The following is a 14,453-nucleotide window of genomic DNA, read 5'->3' as shown; positions in this document are numbered from 1 at the left end:
GGTACCTAGAGTACCGTTTTGTCGTTAGTGGTCACTGGATCGGAATCGGTCGTTGGTGTTGGTGTGTCACATCGAAAACGAACGACTCTTCCAACGACTGGACCAACTTCCATTAGTGTTTACCTTTTTGCCTAGATCACAAGAACTAACGGTGTCCAGTGTTCGTTGCGAGTCCGGTGCGAGAAAGCAAACATTTGTGTTCATCAGCAATTAGCTGCTGCTGCTGCTGCCGTTGCTGCCGCTACTGATCCTGAACGACCATTGGGGCTGCTCAAGCTCGAAATTATTGGAAAACTCCCTGTTCTTGTTCATAAATTTGCATTGGCATTGGCGTTTGCTGTTTTCGCTTTCAGTTCTGTCGTGTTTGTTCAAGCTTGACAGAACAGCATTGCAACATAAACTAATTTGTAGATACAACAACCTGTACCTCGTCTGAATGTGGGACGCTTGGGGATTGCAAACTGCAAAACACGTGTCACGATGACGAGCAATGTTTTGTAATACTCCGGAAGGTATCCGATGTATGTTGATAATACACATTCCCTCCAGTACACACGCCGACCCGGGTATCCGAACAACCTGTCCCACGACAATAAACCAAATGCCCGCGGGACACTGCTTCGTGAGCTTATTGCGAGCATATTTTCCGCCCTTTCCACCAGTACCAGTGGCAGGAGCTGCCCCGTGAAACCCTGTAACTGACCTTGTTGGTCGACAAATAAGGGCGATCGACGAAGGGATTATTTAGAAATTCCGAGTAAACTTTACGACCCGCGTACACACAACCACGCGCACACGCACGCAGACACATGATTTTGCATTTTTGGTGCTTTTGGTGAAACTTCTCCGAAAGCAACCGAAAGGGTATCGCGGCGCGGAGCGCGTGTGTTTGGTTCGAAAACAACGAAACGCGCGAGACACTCCAAGGGATCAGTTTGGCAAAACTTCCACGAGCGAGTGGAGTGCTTCAGCGTTAGCTTTTCAAAGTTTTATAATCGCTGCCCTAGTCGCTGTCTAGGGCTGTAGACCGCGCAGAGCACGCAGTGTGCGCAGATCATAATGCTATTCCCACCACGATCGATCGGCTGTCATGGCATGAGATGAGACGGTAAGATGCATACAGCATACGATGAACACATTTGCCACTATTTATAGGCCACTAACCAGACACAACAACCCTCCGCCCGGTATCCTGTCGAGTGTTGGGCGATGGCATCATCCTTCATTTGCTAGGATTTATCATGGGGGGTCCCGGGAACCCGGCAGAGCCGAAAGAACATCCTCGGGCCCTAAAGTGGTTACAAAGCGGTACCGCGCTATCAAGATGAAGCATCCCGTGGTCCCCGATTTCGTGGGCACCGGAGTCCTTTCTAGTGTACGGTAACACATGGCAACTTCATCAAACGTTTTCTTAGCAAATCCGGACCTAACCACAGATCAAAACCGACAGCGAACTGGTGTGGTTCACCGTTAAGGCAGCTCCGGTCTACGGTCGAGAGAAACTCGAAAGAGAGAAAGAGAATTGGGAGAGGGGGCGAGCCTGGAATGTGGAGGTGTCTGCTTTTGCGAAAACCCTTCGTACCCGTTGCCACGACATCGCATCGCGGGGGGATCCCTAGAACTTTCTTCCTAATTCCTGATTAGAAACCATTTCAGACCCACGATTTTGTCACGATTAGAGCGGCGGAGTGTGCGGTGCGTTGCGTGGCATGTGCGTGAGTACGAATCCGAGCATCAGGAAACACAGACTGAACCACAGTTTTCCATCAGTGCGAGCGGCACCAGTCGCCATCGCCCATAATTGACAACGACAGACATCACATCTTGCGGTGGAGGACCGGGACATGGTGCGGTAAATGGTTGACATAAGCCTTCGCATAAGTCGGCCGAGACGCCACGCCACAATGGAGGCGCAAATTTTTATCCTATTTACCTCCATTCATCGACCACCGGCATATGGTCCGATAAGCTCGATCGGATAAAGTCAGTTCACTCCCGGCGGCTTCAACTTTTGTCCGACGTTATCCAGCACGACCAGCGTTACGTTGATGACCGCCCAGAGGCGTTTCATTCTGTGTCGCGCACTGGATCGATGTGGTGTGTTCCCGGTTTTGCTGGTGGTTGAGGACCGCGGGATTTTTCTCTTCGCTCGAAGCTTATGCGGTACTGCCGAGCGCACCGAGCGTACCGAGTATTCACATGTCACTAAAACTTTACTATCATCGGTGTCGTGATGATGGCGCTGGCGCTTCGCACTACCTGTGGTGACCTGGTACCGTGAGAGAACCGGAGGAGGAGTAGGAATAGCAGGGGACCATAATCCCTTGTTTGCCAGCCGTGTGCGTGTTTCGGAATGGTACTGCGGCTGTAACGGCTCTGTACCTTCGCAATCCAAGCTAAACCAGAGCGCTGTCGGCAGATCGACGTCCCTGTGTGCTGGCGAGTACGCGGAAAAGGGTCAACAACCACTGCTGGGGTCCACAAGCTCACAAAAGTTGGTACATACCAGTCCACAGTCGTTGTTGGCACCCGTGGAGATTGGATTGGACCAGTGGAACAGGATATGAGCAACCATTAAGGCTCAGGCGTAGCTCACCTGTCACGATGACAGCTGAGACACGGACAGACACCGAGAGAGACTTTGATGGGGAATCCGTGCGGTGTACGGCTGGGTGCACATCAAACTTTAACGATTCCGGACGTTGGATAGCAAAATGGCAAGCCATCAAATCAGCAACAGTACCGACTTCAAGTCCGTCCATCCGTCGGTGGCACGTTGGCGTTGAAGCAACGATTTGTTACAAATAATCAACCGCGGTAAATGGTTTCTTTCGCGTTCAGGCGCGCGCGCGCGCTCGCGTCAGAAGACGTTCTTTGAAGTCACACGTTTTGTGAATGCGGCATCGCGCACGTGGTGGTGACGGGCGGGTGAGGGCTAGCTTAAGAAATTTACATTCCACAATTGAATACACCACGCAGCGGGACGCAGCTGCTGGCAGCAGCATGCTGCCGGTTTCCGGCACTGTGAGGCCAAAGAAACAAGATGTCCGTTGCAAGGAGAACAACCGCTCCTCCGCGCGCTAACGCCACGCCCCGTTCGGTCCAACAGTCCGACGACATGCCAGCTTGGCATGCCATTCGCAACAGTCGCTGTAACTGTTGCGGGGAAGCGTAAGCGAAAAGCTGGTGGCGGCCGCTGTTGGTGATGGAAATGGTGTGCCGGGTGTGCGAGGGCGGACCAGTGGCGATGGACAACTTATGGGCTTGCTTGCTTACGTTCTTGTTTTGTCTCGTGCTAGGGTAGCGAGAGGGGAGAATCCATAGAACAGGCCTGGTGAAGGGGAGGAATCTGTGACTCCATCAACCACCCAGATGCTCTCGCGGTCGGCTTCGTGTGCCAGCAGCCAGCAAGCGCGCGCCCAGCGTGGCAACAGAAGCTTAGCATCATCATCTGCTGCTGGTGTTGCTTCTTACCGGGTATGTGCTGTGTGGGAATGCTGGAATTGATTTGGTGATGGTGGCGCCGGAGGCATAGCTCGCCGGGAGTAGGTCACAGTCACAAATGGGGAGGGAATGAATGCTGAATGCCAGCCAGCAAAACACTCGTTGTATAGCAGTTCGATAGAAAGAAGCAGACCAAGCGGCAGTAGCATAAATTTTCCTACAGCCAGCCGAGCACGAACGGCCACCATTGTGAGCGGCCTAATGTTGGCAGTACCTTGCGTAATGTTTGTTGATTGTTGATCGGCTGGGTGTGTTCCTTGAAGCTTCCGACATTCTGCCGCGCTTCGATGGTCGGGGTATCGATGTATTTTCGAGCGACGTGGACGTGGAAACGGGGGAAAATCGATAACGGCACTCGGGTTCCTTGGTTCTCTCATCGATTTGGGGGCGTAGAATGGAGCCGGATAGAAGGTACCGGTACCATTAATTGCCCTAACTTCATCAACAGTTTGCGCGTCGTTAGCATTTACTCACTTATCTTGTTTAAATATTGATGCTTCGCTTGGTGAAACGAATGCCCACCAAAGGTCGTATTGTGTTTGCCTGGGCAGAGGCTTTCGGTTTTCAAAATAAAAGAGATTTCCTGCGTTGGACAGTATAGGAATTTCCTTAAAAAATGCCGTTTATTGGAAGATTGAACACTTCGCAGGTTATTTTGTGGCGGTTTTTCAACGGAGATCACTTGTTAACTTTCATAAGTGAGCTATCAAAATGAAGCCAATCGTTGAGGCTTAAACAGTCAGCGATGAAAGCGAGAAACCGTCAATCGTTTGACCAAAGAGCAGCAGAAAGTCAAGAAGCGAAAATTGAGCATTCACCCTTTGAAGTGAGAATTAATCATCGGCGTGAGGTGAATCATTGGGAAGGTCAACAGCATCGTCCAGTCGTCGTCTTATCGCGGGCATCTTAGGGTAGGCCTACGTTACGGTTTTCATAAAAATTGATTTGTTCGACAGTTTCTTTCCCAAACCGTTATGTGCTCGAGTGCGCCATGAGGTCTGGGACTGTAAGTTGCCGATGGGAAATCTGACTTTCCAGTGTGTGTATTTTTCTGTGAATTGCTGATACTGCTGCCCACAACCGCCCACACGACCACTGATTAAGGTTCAATTTGAGCTTTAATGAGCACGGCCATAAAGCGTAAACACCCGCGAGTGTTTCAGTGTTTGTTTTGCTGATAAATTGCAAATAAACATTTCCTTCCTTTCCGTGAAGGCATTTAAACGAAATAATTCCCCAAACCATTCGCTTCGCGGTCAAATGCCTTAAAGCTGAGTTGACGCACGCTCGCGGTGGTATTTTTAATATATAAGAAGCGCTGGAGCTTTGACCGAAAGGCGATAAACAACGGTGGAGGTTTCTGGGAATTGGCAGATCAACTTTTATGACCGCATAAACATCGCTGTTTAAGGGCTCATAATGTAGAGGGATGTTTGTCCGACGCTCGTCTTCTGTTGCAAAACGTTTGTAAACATGTGCCCACCGGATTCCATTTCAAAACATTGACAGAGTCCGCACCTTATCTTCACTTTTCCGTGGGAGCCTTTTCCCAACCCACCCTAATCCTTAAACCGATTTATGTTTCAGCCAATTGTTCACACATGTGGTCTAGATAGTTTATCGATTATGCCATAAAACTTACACTCTTGGACTGCTTTACGAGCCGGCGGCCCATTTATCGTACCAACTCGTGCGGGTTGTTCGCCGGAGCAGCCGGACACCAAAAGCAACTCGTCATCCAAGCAGCTTTCTTCAATCATCTTAGAGTAGGTGCCAACTCATAGATAGCGGAGCCGCGACCAGATGCGAACCAACACAACTGTTGTCGTGTGTAGGTGTATGTGTGCTTTAAAAGCGTAAAGGGAAAAGGGTCCTTGGGATTCGTTGTGAATGGGTGAGAAAGCGCTTCAGCAACAACAACATGGGGAAGCACAATTGGTGAGCATCGCGCGTACCGCACCTCGATCGTAATACCGAAGACCACGTCCCTTATTTGATCTTTGAGCAACTGTAGCGAACCATCGCAGCCAAGGAATCGTACAAGGAGCTTTTTAGGGGGGTGGTTTTCACAGTTTTTTTTACGTCAAAGGGGCCCTCGCTCTGTTATTCTTACTTTACGCTTCGCTGGAACCAACAATCCCGTTTTCCGATCCTGTTTTTTCTCCACTGCTTCTTTTATGTGTTGGCGCATGGCGACGGTACGAGAGCAATAAAGCATCTTGGGTCCCCTAGCCACATCACCGGCAGCTGTTGGTATTGAGTTGACTGGAAGGGAGGAAGGATTTAATCTGTTTACGTGCCGCGTGGCGATCACGCGTAGGAGTTTTTTTATGCCCTTTTCCCCCGTTGAATGAAAGGATCTGTTCAATCGGATGCCGACTATCCCGGAACCCGAAGGCATGTTACATAAATATTTACTCAATTCGTGGTGCATTCGCAGATGCAGACGGCAAGGACCTCTGCGTTGTTTGTGCCGGTCAGACGGCTGTAATCCCATCATTACTAAATCCGAAGGGTCCGTATTCTCTCGGTGCAGATACACCAACCGTTGTAGCGCTGTATGGACGGTAATAAATGTTAAATGAGGTTCAAAGTCGGGCAAAGCGCTCCCTCTGGGTGTGGATTGGATGCTCTGTTCCAGGAGATGAAAACCACATCCCCTAGGGTCTTCTGGAAGCTCCATCTGCGTCACTAAGTGACGAATTAGTTAGACTGCAAATTAAATCCCCGGACAAATGCAATCGCAATCCGTGAACATATTTGCCGTGTCCAGGACGTGGAGCAAAATACCAGCTCTCGCTCATGTAATTTTCATCATCGCCATTATCCGGTCCGATACGTTCAGTGTGCAACCGGCAAACGGGATCGACTCCCTGGTACTGGTGGGAGCCTCTCGAGTGCTTCGAGACGCGAATGCGGATCCGCGAGGAGACAAAAGCTCCCTGCCGGGTTCGGGTAATTGAAATCATTGCCACTCATGCCAAGTAGTACGTCTACTGCCGCCAAGTCAACGAGATGCACTTGCACGCGGTCCTTCACTTGCTGGTAAGCGAATTAAGGCACGCTTGATGGGATGCACGAGGCAGAGAGAGAGAGACCAAGTGCGATGCATCGGAGGCGGATCTTAACACATCAGGTGCCGCATCGCTGCAGCAAACCATCACCATCATCGCCGCGATGTGTGATGGATCTATGGTGCAGTATTAGAGGCAATAAATCAGATTTTCACCCGTTTTTCCACCGGTCCTAACAAGCTCTGTGAGCACGCGGATACCATCACACCATCATCGGTGCCCGGTGTGGCCAGATTGTTGGTGGCAGTAGCAGTAGCAGCAGCAGCAGCTTCCGAACTGGTGCTGGCACGTGCTATCGCCACTCATTCACATCCGCTCATATTCAACCAAAGCGGGGGGGAGAGCTCACCACCACCGAGTGGCATATTGTAGTTCGAGTGCACTTGACCTGATTCACAGCCTTCTCCACACGAAAGCCGATGAGTTGGGCGAATCGATGAAATATTCAGCCACGGACTCGATGCCGCGCGATCGATCCTCCGGCGAGGGTAATTTGTAAAGGGGATCGTGTTAAACTTTGCTCTTCGGGTTCTATGAGGATAGAAGAGGCAATCATTTGCACGATTGAGTGCTAATAGTGTGCTTCCACTCAACTCCATTTGGTTCACCCAGGACCGGTTCTGTAATGTTTGTTCTCATTAATGATCTGGCTAATAGTCGCTTTCGACGGATTCGTTCGAGCATGATTCGGGTGGGTAAATATGGAACGTTGGTTGATAATGGAGGCGCCCAAAAACAAAAATCATAACCAACCACCCCATGCTCTCGGTATGGGTTTTACTGCTCCATCGTCCGTCGCACCAATCCGTTCGAAGGATGTAAAGTGTCCACCACCGGGAGGGCGTGGGTGTTGGTGGGTGTGAAATGTTCACCGAAAATGAGGTGAGAATACCAGCCGAGCCAAGTGGCACCGTTAAATGATACTAATTTACTGCAAATGGCATTTTTGAGAAGGTTGCTTATGGGGCATTCGTTCGGTCAAATGGTGGTTTGACCACGCGGGATGATTAAAAAGCGACGTGTCATGTCGTGTAGCCAGCGAGTGCTGCGAGCGAGCCACTGTCAGTTCATACTGACCGTCGTGGTCTGTTGGTCATGAGCAGCACAAACCGTTGTTCGGTGCCGAATTTTGCCTCCCAGACGATGCTCAGCTGTGCCAGGAGTATGCGAGCACAGGCACACACCCCAACACTCCGAGGTCACGGCTTAATTTTCCGGTGCATCCTAGTGTGACGATTCGCATTACCATTTGTTTGTTTACCGAAAGGACGACCAGCGCCCATCGTGCCAGTCCTCCGCACTCTGGTGGTGGTGGTGGTGATGGTGGTCGGCACAAGACTCGCTCGAGTTGCTGCTGGTGGTGGTCATGGTGATGGTGGTGTGGGAACTGGTTATACGGCGTGTTAGTCATGTTCCTCATCACGCCCTAACGATGTTGGAAACGTCATGCCGTCATGGGTCCGTCCTCATCGTTGGCTGGTACAACGCCGTCCCCACTGTCACTGTTGTTTCTCCATCGGTAGCTTCGGTTGCCGGTTCCAACAAGGGACAGCCACAACCATATCATTCGCTTAGCTTTCGGCTTTTGTCACAACTCGTGAACAAGGGGGCGGGGGCGGTTGCACGTGGTGGCAGGATACGTACGGTGCCAACGAGAGGATATGGTTCGGGCTCTCCTGGAAGTAGGTCACCGGTGCGGTTAGTGTGAGAATGCAGGATCGATTTTTTTTACACACATTCACATTCCCTTTGGTGCCACTTTTCCCGGGATACGAAGTTTTGAATATTCATTGCCAAGGCTCCCGGCTATTGTTTCCATTATTATTATTATTATTTTCCACTACGAAAAATAATGTTTAATTAAGAATATTTTTACTCATTTCTCGGCAACGGCGAACAGAGAATGGTTCCGAGAGCTACCGGTAATCAAATTCGAATGTTAGAAGTCCAAGGTCAATTTTGTTTTCCACTGCACAGCTTCGAATAACAAATCAATTTGCAGCATTCAACATTTTTCTCATCTAGTTTTGCATAGTCACCATGCACAGTTTTCCAAGTGTTACAGAGTGTAGAGCAACCTGCAGCACGGCATGTGGCCATTTGTTGGCTATCTGGGCCGCGCTGTCACTACCGGACTGGCTGCAGCCTCGTTTCCCCAATCGCCCAATCGGCTCATTAATCAATTCCATGTAGTATCAAAACCAGTAATTGAATGTTGCAGATGGATTAGGAACCATTTAATGGTCCAGTGATGGAAAACTCGTGGGCTTTTGTTTGCCGCAGCAACAAAACCTGTCCTGGCATCTGTGCTGTGTCAGTTCAATTAAGTAAAATTTAATTTAAAAGAGAAATGCGCAGTCATTTTCCATTTGCTGGCATGGTTTTGGGAAGCAAACCCTAATCCCAAACCATTGATCGCACAATCAATGATTATTTGTTGCCACCGTCTACCGTAAATAGGTTTATTGAGCTGTAAATTATTTAAAATAAATTAGATGGCATGGGATTATAAAATCGATTAATGCTCACGCTCACGATGGATTTTCAATAAGCATGTTAATCTTGCACAGCGAATCGATTGACCAGATTTACTTGCGGAACTGGCCCGTAGGTGAGGTCGGATGCATATTTGAAATCCAAATAAGGTTCAACGGGCCAAAGGGCGAACGGTACTTGTTGCTCGACTTGCGGTTCTGCACTGTACTCGATTGCGCCATCATCAATCACCATAGGGCACGCATAGAAGCTTCCCAGGGAGTGCATTTTGATATTGTGCACAGTCTCTGCTCTGCTGTTCCGTTGCTCCTTCATGCATTCTCGGAACACAAATTGTTGCCTTTTGCTGCTCTGCTCGTAGACGATAAGATGCAAGGTTCGGGTTGTGAAAGGTCGAGGCATGATTCCACTTGACCTGTTACACAGTTTTGCCTTTTTCATGCTTTTCTTCAAGTTGAACTGGTGGTTTAAAGTATGTTTGTTGTAGCTATCGACAGTAAGATAGTTGATATTGCAATCGAGTCTATTAAAGTGTGTAAACAGAAAACTTTTCAACTTCTCTACTTTCTATTGCTTGGTAAACGACCAGCATGATATAATTCAGGATAGAACGAGCCATAAGCGGAATATCAATAAATAATTGATTACCACCACTCACAAAGTTAGCATCAGCATCTAGCTGCCAAATGAAATCCAATGTGTCTCGTATGGGATAGTCGTTTGATTGCAAATAATGCCAAACTTAGTCCATTCCGAGGATATTCTCCGGGGGAGTTCTGTCCCCATTCCCTGCCCGTACACATCCCATAAAACCGATCCTAGGCACTATGCTTTATGGTATGCCTTTAATGTTATGTGCTCATCCGCTCTCCCCTTACCCAAAGTCGACTCAGTTGCTCAGACGATGCCACCGTTCGGCCCTGGACGCACGAAATCCCACCAGGCTAGAGCAAATAATTCCCAAATCAACCACACATGGGCACATGAGCGGAGAAGATGGTAATCTGGAACGACCCGCAATCGCCTACGCCATCACTGAGCCATTGCAGGGATTGAGTCCGGTTGCTGCCAATGCTGTCGCTATCATTTATCAACAAACAAGCCTTCTGTTGCTGCTGCTGCTGCTGCTACTGCACGTGTGGATCTTGGAAGTGTGCTCCGAAGATCCTCTGGGATCGATGGCATCAAACTTTGCGCTGCACGATAGCCGAGGGGTATCGAGTGACGCAGATAAAACCATTTCCAATCAATAGCGCCACAAGCGGCACCACATTGGCACAGATTGATGGTGTCTCAGGGTGTGGGAGTGTGGTGACAAAAATCTCGAAGTGTAGTTTGCTGTGCGTGCGCTGGGGCCAGATGTACCACCGCTCTGTTTATCGATTCCTTATGTCCGTGCGGAGATCGATGACAGCAAGTGTTGGCAGCATCGTATCGGTACTTACCACGTGCCACGATAATCAGTCGTGACAGTGAAGGATCAATGTCCGGCGCGACCGCTCCTTGGCTTGGCCCCAAATAAATTGCCCCATCAAGGGCACATCTGCAACACGTGCTTCTCGCCGAATTTACTGACCATTTATGAAGCATAAAGCAGCTCCACCAGCGCACCGCAGCGGCGACATTATGGTGTTCGTTTTGTGAAGTTTTTCGTAAAAGCTCATTAAAAACTGTTCAGCAACAGATTGCACAAAGCATGGCTGGCATGGACCGAGTGTCGCTGGTTGTATTATCATTTTCCCCATAAATTTATGACTCCCACAAGTTACCAACGGACCCTGGTGGCCGCCTGGCCTGGGGTCCTCACACAAAAACGGGACCAGATCTCAGTCACTCCGACTCCGGTTTCAAACTTGTTGGTGCTTACTCATTTCGTATGAATCCGGGCGAATCCTTCAAATCACGTAGCACGATTTAATCTTCCATCTTGCCGCTTTTTACGACTCTGCGAGTTGGAATGGATGTTACTCTACCGGTTTTGTTGGCACTCGATGCCAACCACCACCACCGGGCCTCGGCCTTGAAGTGAAGAGCGCGAATCGACCCGCGTGCAACCCGCAGTTATTCGATTTTTGGAAACACAATCCAGCGCCACCAATGGACCGTGGAGCGAAAGATAAAGGTGTGATGGTTCTGCGCCGGGTGGTATAAAAGGTTAAACGTGCAGATCGGGCCCCGTCCGCTGGCTCAACAGCCGGTTAACTGAAATCATGACGCCCCATGAATGAAACGTGCTGGAAGGAATCTTATTAATTTAATAAAGAAAAAAAGAAGGAAAATAAAAGAACAAATGCGCAACTCCTCCTTTTTCCTTCCACTCGCTGCGGAACGTGTCATCTGAATTGGGGTTTACCAGATACCGGATCCTCCCGCCCCCCACCCCCTACCGGTAGGCTCGGTTGTCGGTGTCGTTCGCAAAGGATACACGATAGCAATCGGTCGGTACCGGTAAAATGGTGCCATCTGGAGCAGTCTGCGATGTTCCAACCCTTCGAAAACCCTTCTTAGAGCGTGCCGCTGAATGTTGAAAACATTTGCCTGATTGTATTGGCTCATCTGTGGCGCTACCTGTTATGTGGTTAGCGGGATTAGGTTGTTTGGGATTCTCGAAAAGATATTTTCGGTTTTTTTGCTGTGATAATCATTTGAGTTTTGATTAAATCTTAATGTTCGCTTCAAGGAGCGTTATCTCCCGTACCATTTTCTAGCCTTACAATTGACAGTATCAAGTGTTTAAAGTAAGTTCTTCAATTACCAGCACGCCCGAAAAGCGAGCTGGCATAACAACATTACGATTTCCTGGCATGGAAAACGTTTTCCACTATCGGGACACCATCGCGCTTCCTCGTTGCCCTCGAAATCTAATGAATACTAACGACCCGGCATTTTCGAAAGAATATTTTGAACGCTGTGCTGCGAGACAATCCAAAAGCGAGAACGCAAAGCAGCATAAGAACCCTCGTAATCGGACCTCGTGCTGGTGCGTCGTAGCCATCGTTATCAGCTCAGGTGTTTGCTGGAGAATGAACAAAGTCCGTCATATTGAGCGCAATGCCCGTATGGGCTGTACAAACACTCGTCCTGCCTGGTAAGCAGATAGCTTATTGCTCTTCCGAGGGCGGGAGGAAAAAGGATAAGAATTTAAATTACAAAAGACGTTGCGTTTGCTGCTTGCTACTTCTGCCGCACAGGTATCTCCTGAAAACCTCCCCGCAAAAACATAACCACCGTTAACGAGAAACTGATTGTTGGTTTGGTGGTGGTAGCCCTGTCCCTGGCCCTGCCCGGTAGTTGTTCTTCCTTGCCAACCTTCGATGATAAGTGCTTGTGGATCTTCCTCCCGGCCCGCTCGGTTGTAGTCGTGAGGCTAAGGCATTCGCCCAAAGATTGTTGATGAAGAAATTCTCGCGAAAGAAGCCTTTTTCCAATTCCTTCCTACCTCCCTCTCCCCCTTCCGCGAGCACTTTCCTCCGGAATGCCCGGAGTGGAATGGTGATTTTGCCAGCGCAAGGAGCGAGAGCGCATTGTTTCGAGCGCTAAAATGGCACTGGCACGACACACCGCGTCCCGGTCCGGGGAGTAGCGGCGCTGGCCAAGCATCTCAATCTCGCTGCTTGTCTCATGCATGCAAGACATGTACCGACATCATCAAAGACGGCGGTGGCGGTGGTTCGTTTGGAAAGGGCAACCGAGCGTTGTCATCGTCGTCGTCTTGAAGTGAAGACGGCCAATTCGCGCGCAAGGATTGCTTCGATCGATGCCCTCTCACCACCCTTACCGCCCTAAAATCTTATGGGCGGCTCCGGTGAATGGATGCTTGGAAATCAGGCACGCCGCTGAAGCATTCTTGTGCTACGTGGCACCCCCGGTTGGTTGGGGGGTTTTTTGGTGCTGCGCTCAGCAAAAGATGCAGTATACTCTCCGCTATGCATCACGAGCCCTCGTGCCCTGGCGATTACGAAAGTCACGTTCGTAGCAAAAACCGGAACCGGAGTGAAATGGTGTGAGTTGGGAGGGGATAATTTTGTCCTGCGACACTTTCACTGTTTAGTTCCGCATTACGGGTAGCTTCTATCTGGGAGCGGGGCGAGGGAGTTTGGTTTTCTCATTATGCAACGGAAGGACCATGCCGTGACCCGCCAATCGTGCTGCTGAGAGCAACTAATGCAAGTGCATTTGCATTGGAAGCGAACTCGATTTGACTTGAGAGAAACTGCATGAATAGCGTTGAGTTGGTCCGACCGCAGAAAGCTTTACTCCACGTTTTGTGTAATCCCAAAATGTTCTGCCAAGTAAAAAACCACGGAACGGGAAATGTTTATCAGCCGAAGTGGTGATGATGAGCTGGAGAACCCCTATTTGGCATACATTTTATCTGTGCTCTCGGTCCTCGGTCCGCAGAGCAACGTGACGACGTGACTGGAATGACTTTGACGTTTCCCGCTTGCCCCGTCATCCGGAATACATCACATTGGGATTGCCAAGTGTATAATATATTATTTCGTTCCGAAGATATTTTATGAAAGAAAGCAGCGCGTTACGAGAGTATGATGTACGCGGTTGTCAGATTGTGACGACGGTTTTGCCACTTGATTGAAAGCTGGACAAAAGCCGGCTAATTATGCTGTCACATAATAAATCCGATTCCACAAAATAGCGCAATCTTTCCCGAAGCTCTTCTTGCTGTCCTGTTGTGCTGGCTTGTTCGACACAATGGATTGTCTTTCACGGAAAAAGTGGAGAAGGAAAAGATTTGTTTGTTGATTGAGGTTTCTGCTTCGGCTGGCTGGGTCGACGACTGCTCTCTTTCTATTCAGCAGCCAGCAGCAGCAGCAGCAGCAGCAGCAGGTCGATCATTGAAATGGATGCCTTTGGCAATCATTTTGCTACGGTTCCGCCCCCTGCGCAGTCTATCAGTGGGGGCCATCAAGTCATTAGTGAGATTGACCCTGAAGGCAGCGAAAAGCCATTCATTAGGCCGCACGGTTAATCGGGAAAGCTCTTCTGATTCAGGTGCTCTGCCACTTCTCCTAGCCCTCATCACTTCGCATGGCATTCTACATAAACACGTATCATACCAAACATACCGGAAAACAACAACCTGAGAACCTGAGTCTGAAATAAACCACCTGAGGGCCTGTGACTGCTGACTGTTGCTGGATCAAAGAACCAAGACACACCCTAGGGAGCCCGCGGAGCGGAGTTTCCAAAAAGACCATTTTTGAAAGTTCCGGGGGCCGGATGCGAAGGTTTCACCGGCCATATTAGCTGTTATCTCATATGAGTGAGATGTGTTTCCCTATTTCCGGCCCCGATAGTGCGGGGATTCCCTTGAGAGCCGGCCTGGCATTCTGCGGGAAATTGTAATTCATCCTGAGG

At 49.5% G+C, this 14,453-nt stretch overlaps 1 protein-coding gene across 1 annotated transcript in view; it reads left to right on the top strand.

Annotated features, from left to right (window-relative positions):
- The window catches only part of LOC126573163 (GTPase-activating Rap/Ran-GAP domain-like protein 3), a 76,884-nt gene that overhangs the window by 2,236 nt on the left and 60,195 nt on the right, over window positions 1-14,453 (top strand). The gene's annotated exons all lie outside the window — the stretch shown is intronic.

Source organism: Anopheles aquasalis, chromosome 2 (assembly GCF_943734665.1).
Source record: "Anopheles aquasalis chromosome 2, idAnoAquaMG_Q_19, whole genome shotgun sequence".
Taxonomy (NCBI): Eukaryota; Metazoa; Arthropoda; class Insecta; order Diptera; family Culicidae; genus Anopheles; species Anopheles aquasalis.
Note: the sequence above shows the minus strand (reverse complement) of the source record. Positions and strands in the feature narration are given on the sequence as shown.